The following is an 8,031-nucleotide window of genomic DNA, read 5'->3' as shown; positions in this document are numbered from 1 at the left end:
AAGCAGGAGATAAAATTCCTCTGTGAACTGGGTCCTCCCTATGCAAGATAAGAGTTCTCCTCGTCCTTCCTACCCGGTCTGCAGACTGCACCTAGCCGTACTTGTGGAAGAGCGCCCCCTTCAGGGCGTCCTGGCTCCGTTCTCAATGAGATTTCCCTTTACTCATTTTCACACCTGCGTGGTAGCCCTGTTAAGGACCCACAGGGCTCCTCTTTCATGGCTGCCTGGCATGACCCATTCAACAGACTTGCGGTTGGCTTGTGTTTTCCTGTGTTTCTGAATTTCATCCAAAATGACATTTATGGATTCTCTCCTTCCCATTGGCCAGGTCACTTGTCAGCTCTTCCTGTCACTTACAGACGGATAGAATAAAGGACAAAAGAAATCCCCTCATGCTGGTATTTAGGTGGAACTGGATGGTGATGAAAGCCTTCCCTTTTTCAGAGAGTTTGCCAAGGGTGGAGGAAGACGTTAAACTTGCCTTTTGTCTCCATAGCCTCTGCTTTGTCGACGCTACCATATCAGCTTTCCTCATTTGCTGAATATCAACCAAATAATGCAGGTACATGAAGAGCTATGAAGATGGGAAAGAGAGAGCAAGAATCAAATGCAAGCACCAGAAAACATTTATATTAATATTTCCAAGACTCAGACTGGCTTAAAAGAACCATTGATTTTCTTAACTCGGTGGCCAACAAAAAGCGCAAGATTCTCTCAGCTCAGAAAAATGCAAATCATCTCAGTCCGTGTGCAGAGATTATAAAACATGGAATTGATTATTCTTCTTCTTTTCGATGTAATCCATAGAACTCACATCTGTCTAAACATACAATATTTTTTATCTCATTAATATTTATCTCTCACCTACAAATATTTCCATTCTTCAAGGAACGTTTATTGATATTTGCCAAGACTAAGCACTAGGCTACAAAGATGAATAATTTATGGTTAAGGAACTAGAGGATATCATATTCTAGTAGCATATAAAAGATGAATTACATATACATTGCAGCAAGCCTTACGATGGAGGTATGAGCAAGGTATTACACTCTAGGATCAGAGAATGGAGCAACTGCCTCTGCTTGCCGTCTGCTTTGGTGCACCAACGGTGAGTGATAGACTGCAAGGTAGAGAAAGGGGAGATAAGAGGAGAAAATTTTCCCGCAAGGAGAGAGATAGGATAAGGCTCAGTGGGTTAAGCCGCTGCCTTCGGCTCAGGTCATGATCTCAGGGTCCTGGGATCGGGTCCCGCATCGGGCTCTCTGCTCAGCAGGGAGCCTGCTTCCTCCTCTCTTTCTCTCTGCCTGCCTCTCTGCCTACTTGTGATCTCTCTCTGTCAAATAAATAAATAAAATCTTAAAAAAAAAAAAAAAAAAGAGGTATAGCCTAGGGTGTGTGGGCTGTAATGATAGAAGACCAACCCAAAGAGGAAAGATTGAGAGAGATGGTGAAGGGCCATTGGAGCTGAGCTATAAGTGGGCTTGGAGATGGTGGTGAACGTGGAAAACCCTTATCATTTCACCCCCTCCACCTGTTACCTTTCCGTGGGCCACCCCTTTCCTCGAACACGGGAAGTTCCTCGGTGGCTTCAGCCTACTGTGAGCCTTCTCACCTTGGAGGCTTGATGCATGCTGCATTTCTCTCTGAAATGTATTTATTTTTTCACCTCACTCTCTCTTCTTGCCTTTGTTCAAACATCTCTCTTTTGGAAATCTGCCCCTTCTCATTCTCAGGTTCAATTTAATTTCAGAAAGATCTTCCTTGCCCCTCTGGCCAACCTAAAAATGTAGATTTCCCTTTACTACTCTCTCCCCTTTGAATTTTTCTCATAACATTTGTTACAACTTAGAAATATATACATACTTCGTACTGTACAAAATCTATAACTATTTTTGTTACCCATTTTTGTTTTCACCACCATATTCTAGAATACTCTTGCTTCTTCTCAGTATATTTCAAAATAGCTGTCATTCCCTCCAGATCCTGGTGCCCAGAGGAGACATTAGTTTGGAGAATGAAATTTAGGATTATCTTTACAAAGATAAAATTTAAATCCAGGAGGAGTGAAGACATCACCTAAAGAAAATAAAAGTGGCAAGAGAACTCATGATATAGCTTCAATCACATAGGCTTTGGCAGAAGGTGGACAAGGCCCAGCTTGAGTATGAGTGGCTCAGCCATCAAGGTGTCCTAAGAACTCGTGATCTGATTTCTCCAGAATGTTATCTCTGTGTTTTATCAGGTTCACTGCGTGGAAGTAACTTACTAAGTTCTTGTTCTTTGGCTCTACTGTCTTCTTTTCCCTTTATTCCCTCTCATTCTCTCCCATGTGCTTCAGGGGGTGACTTCTAGCTTCTTCCAGGAAGCCCATCCCGCATGGTCTCAGTCTGCCCAGGCATCTCTCACTGGGGCTAGTTTTCTCCAGGTGGCCCTGGGCGAGGCCACTGGGTGGTGGCAACATCATTACATCATTTCTGTGTCCCTCCAGACCTGGAGAGATGCTGGCTGTTGCTAATCTTAGGCATGCCTCTCCTTTTCCAGTTGGCCTTCAAGCTCTTGCAATCAGTAGCTGCAGAACAAATTCCTTCTGTGGAACTTCTTGGCATTATCTCTATTTTCTTCACTAAACCTGAACTGGTGGAGTGATATGGTGGAAAGATCTCTGTGTTTAGCAAAGGAAGAACTTGAAAACAATTTTAACTTTGCTGCTTATTAGCTATGTCTTTGGGCGACTAATTTCACCTGCCTGAATCTTATTATTATTATTTTTTGTTTTAATATGGAGTTACCTGTCTTATGAAGTTAATATGTGTGAATTAAATACGATAATGGATCTGAGATCACTTTGTCAAGTGCCACGTACAGATAAAGCTCAATACTCCTTATGTAGCATTCATGTTGTTTATCTTCTTATGAATTTGTTTCTTAACTTCATAAACAGATGAACAACTTCATAAGGGCACAGATCATGTATTTCTTTGTAGAACCTCTCAGTGACTCATTTGTTACCCTTGCTCAGTGCCTATTAGTTGTTCAACAAATGTATGTTGGTGATCTGCCTAGAACAGATGATAATGTTTTCTCACAAATATAGTCCCTATGCTTTCAAATGTTTGCCAAAGAAAACATTTTAATCTTTTATCTCTACACAGTAGATCTGGAATTTTGAAACAGCATCCTGAGGAATAGGTTTTAATTCAGCCACTCTGTGACTTGAGATAGGACACCATGAGAGATTAAAAGTTTTCTGACCATCGGGGAAACTATTTTAGGTGACTCCCCCCTACCCCCGAGATATCTTTTCTATGATTTGGAAGTTAGAAAAAAATGCAAAATTCCTTCTTTGACAGTCATAGCAGAAGGCATTAGCAAAACCACATTTGCCTTCCAAGGAAGTTTCTTAGGAATGTCATACCTCCTGTGGTGGCCATGTTGTACAGATTTTCTAATTGTTGCAATTAGAAACAAAGAAAGGCCGTGTCAAGAGAAACAGAATTAGAAAGCAAGAGTTATTGGTGGTTGAGGCAGACGATACATACTTTAAAAATTGGACTTGGAGCAATTCTGACAGAGAACAGCCTGCAGTGAGTATCTTGGTTTAATACAAGGAAGTGATCAATTCAGAGAGTGGGCAGGCTCTGTGGAAATGAGAAGATCTCACTGCGATGATATTCTCTTGTCCCAGACGAGGACCCTGACATTGTCGGGCAACAGGTCATTAACATGAGAACCACGTGGCAATGTTCATCATGACAATATTCATATTATTTACAATTAAAAATAGCAGCCTATCTTAAATTCTGTGTACATCATACACTCAATACTTTTCATTCAGTTCTCAGTCATCTTGCCCTGTCTCCCAGATTTCATGTTCAACAGCGCATTTGGGGACTGTTTTGATGAGGATTCTGGCATGATAGGTCCAACTGGTGTTGTTTTAAAAAAAGCTCTTACAGGGGTGCCTGGGTGGCTCAGTGGGTTAAAGCCTCTGCCTTCGGCTCAGGTCATGATCCCAGGGTTCTGGGATTGAGCCCCACATTGGGCTCTCTGCTTAGCAGGGAGTCTGCTTCTTCTCTCTCTGCCTGCCTCTCTGCCTACTTGTAATCTCTGTCTGTCAAATAAATAAAATCTTTAAAAAAAAAAAAAAAAGCTCTTACAGAAACACTATTAAATCACATGTTTTTTGGCCATTTCAGTTGTGTGTGACTTCCTTAAATTTCTGGGTATGCGGTTTAGTGCCTAGTTATACGTTTTTGTATGTCTATGTGTGAATGCATAAATGTATCTCTTTAGATAACTTGCTGCAAACTCTTGCCCGAGTTAATGGCATTCCTCTGTGCTGTGGCTGCTAAGTGATGCCTTTAGGAGATTCACGTTCCTCCCTTAATGGTTACTTTTTCCTTCCTAACTAGAGAAAATTCAGTGGGGATGAAGTGATATAAATTTTTTTGCTAACTTTTAAGTTTGCTAGTTTAATCCTGCCTTAGGATTAACATATGTTCTTGGAATTCAGGGGGGAAATGAGCAGCATTTAGCTTTGTCTTCTTTAGCACTAATGATTTAATATAACTATTTTTCCCCTTTAGGTAGCAGAAACTAATATTTCTAAACTCAAAGAGCTGACATAGCAGTACATTTATTTCTAGGTTGTTCATGCACATAAGCAGCTGTGGTTACTGTTGAAAATAGGTTGGTCAAGGATTGAAGTGCAATTAATTGAATGAAAAAAAGTATTTTCCACTGTGACTAAATGTATGTTACTGGGTATCAGTCAAATAATCAGCTTAAGACTTGCAAAATTTAAGTATTTCCTGGTTACTGAGAAATCTTCATAATTCTTCCAGGCCTCTGTTTCTTTTTTGATAAACCCCATCTGCTTGATTTTGTTTTCTATCTGGAGATTTGTTTTTCCATTAGGTTCAAAAGTTATTACTTTGCTGTTTTGAGAGGGAATTTTTGGAAAAAATATCTTATAATAAACTACCATATTAACTTCTGCATAATAAAATATATTAAAATATTATTTAGAGCAATTATTTTGAATATAAATGATTAATTTTAGGGTAGTAATAGTTAAAGCAGAAATTTGAAGTTAAGTTTGTTTTGGATTTGGCTGTATTTCTAACACCATGAACCTGAAGAAACTCCTCAACCATGCTTTCCAGTTGAAAATAAAACAAAACGAAACAAAAAATGTAAGAACAAAAGTGTTATATAGTACCAGTTTCTTCCCTTACTTGGTGTTAATTGGTCTGATTAATTGATTTTATTTAACCAACTTTTTAATCTTGCCGACTCAATATACAGTTTGTATTGACATAATATAGCAACAACCTCTTTCTCTGTTTGTCTTAATTTAAACATGCACACATGCTATTTTATCTATTTTTATGGCCAAAGAGTCCAATTTATAAAAATTTCAAATTTCTACTTAATACTGTCTCTGCTAAAGCTTGCCGAACCATGTGGGGACAGTTATTCTTGTTAGCTGCAAGCTCATTTGAATCAAGCACCACAAACCAATGCTCATCTTATTTCTTTTGCTTTTTAAAGTTGGCACAGACAATTTCTCAATCCTTGAAAATTTCATAGGGACGTTTTCCTGAATTTAGGGAGGCTCAGATCCTGAGATTTCCTTGCTCCAAAGCCTTTAAAGGTTTCTGGTTGCTATGGAAACAAGACATAAATTTCTCAGTCAGGCCTGCACGATCATGTTTGAGAGAAATACCTTATAGAAAGTTTCCTGCCTATTTCCCTAACGTGTCCGTGCGCCAGGCCAATGAGAGGACTCGACTTCTCCCAGATTCATTTCCTCCACTCCTTTAATCCAATTCTCCTTGATTAGTTTTACCTAAGCCTCCTGGCTCATTTCACACTCAAGGTCTTCCTGTAAGTTTTTTCCGATCCCACAGTGCGATATAATTATATTCATCTTTAAATTTCAATAATGTGTTGATTACACTTTTGGGGATCCTTATTCTGCCTGCAATTAATATCTATTTACGTGCAAACCTTTTAGCATCTTAATGAGAGGAATTGTGTCTTTCTTACCCTGGTATTCTTTTTGTATCTAGCACAATACATGGGAGGATCTTAAACTCCAAATGCCAGGATATGTGAAGGCCAGTTTCTGTAGCAATGCGACAGATAGATATTGTGGGAGTAGAGGACAGGGTAACTGTTTCTGCTTTGAGTCCTTGTGGAGGTCTCAACAAAAGATTGGAACTTTGAGCAAGGGCATGACAAAAGAGCCTGTGCCTTGCCACAAGGACCAAAGAATTCTATTTTATCCCTAGTAGGGCTGGTGGCACAGAGGAAGGCACAGGTGAGGTTATGAATGGAAAGAAAGGGTCATTGTAGTTGGAAGCTAGATTTTGTGAGAAAGAAGTGAATTATGGGAGGTGAGGTTGAATAGCAAGCTGAGGTCAGTTGTGAAGGACTGTATACGGTACATCGAGTCTGGAATTCATCCTTAAGGCAACAGAGAGGAGATGGAGCTTTACAAGTGGGTATGTATGGAAGCAGCCCAAGTGTCCATTAATAGATGAATAAAGAAAGAAGACAGGGCATAAGAGAACAAACTGATGATTGCCGGGGTGGGGGTGGGGGAGGGGGAGGGAGATGGGCAAGATGGGTGGAGGGCAGTGGGAGACACTGGCTTCCAGGTGCGGCATGAGTAAGTCACGGGGATGAAAGGTACAGTGTAAGGAATACAGGTAATGGAATCGTATGAGTGTTGTGTGGTGACAGAGGGTGGCTCACAGACTTGTCAAATCACTGTGTTGTACACCTGAAACTCATGTAACATTGTGTGTCAACTCTGCTTCAACAAAAAGGGGGAAGAAAGAAAAAAAAAGAAAACAACAACAACAATAAACAAAAGATGTGACAAAGGAATATTACTCGGCATACGAGGAATGAAATCTTGTCATTTGTGACCACATGGGTAAACCTAGGGGGTATTATGCTACGTGAAATAAATAAGGCAGAATAAAGACGCACGTCATAAGATTTCACTTATAGGTATAATCTAAAAAGCAAAACAAAACCAAATAGACAAACCACAAAGAGAGAAACAGACTCGTAAATATGGAAGAACAAACTAGTGGTTTCCAGAGGGGAGGGAGCGGGAGGGATGGCCAGAGGAGGTGAGGAGGATTGAGATGTACAAAGTTATAAGATAAATAAGTTATAAAATAAATAAGTCACAGGGATAAAAAGTACAGGATAAGGAACACAGTAATATTGTAACAACTTTCCAGTGACAGATAATAACTCAACTTACTGTGGTGAGGATATTGTAATGTATGTAATTGTCAAATCACTATGTTGTACACTTGAAACTAATGTTATATTACATTCAACTATACTTCAGTTAAAACAAAACATGAAAGTGGGTATGTGATGACATCGGAATTAAAAAAAATTTTTTTATTTTTTTACTTTATTTTATTTATTTAATTTTTTTTTGGTGAGATGGGAAGTCTGGCAACTGTGTGGCAGGGAAGCCGGTGTCTAGGGGACCGGCTTCCCAATCAGAATCTATAGTTGAGCTTTGCGCGGTGGCAGTATCGTAGCCAATGAGGTTTACCCTAGGCGTGATTATTGCTAGTTGAAAACTAGCAAATTATTGCTAGTTGACAATTTCCATCCAATCTACCTATCCTGATAACAGGAAGTCCCATAGCAGCTAATTAAATTAGGACCTGTAATCATCTGGAAGGCCACGCCCACTGACCCCTTGATTTTAGAAAACCTTCCAAGAAGGGTGAAGGACACTATTTGAGTGTAGTGTGTCTAGTTTGAAACTTTACATTTACTATATTACTTACATTCCTAAAATGAAGGAATGCCAAGGTCTGCACATAATTTCGTATTTAAAAAAGAATATGAGATCTTAATGGTCATAAGAGGGCTGGAAGGGAGGGTGCTTTCCGGGACTCGGAGGAAGAGGCTGGTTTCAGGTCACTTTCGGAACTCCCAGGCTGAAAGTCAAAGCAAGGTCTCTCTTTCTCAGGCAACTTCCTCATC

The 8,031-nt window shown here is 39.8% G+C and overlaps 1 pseudogene; it reads left to right on the top strand.

Annotated features, from left to right (window-relative positions):
- The first annotated feature begins 7,551 nt into the window (after window positions 1–7,551).
- On the top strand, window positions 7,552–7,676 carry LOC116587333 (annotated as a pseudogene).
- Window positions 7,677–8,031: the final 355 nt, after the last annotated feature.

This window comes from Mustela erminea, chromosome 3, assembly GCF_009829155.1.
Source record: "Mustela erminea isolate mMusErm1 chromosome 3, mMusErm1.Pri, whole genome shotgun sequence".
Taxonomy (NCBI): domain Eukaryota; kingdom Metazoa; phylum Chordata; class Mammalia; order Carnivora; family Mustelidae; genus Mustela; species Mustela erminea.
Note: the sequence above shows the minus strand (reverse complement) of the source record. Positions and strands in the feature narration are given on the sequence as shown.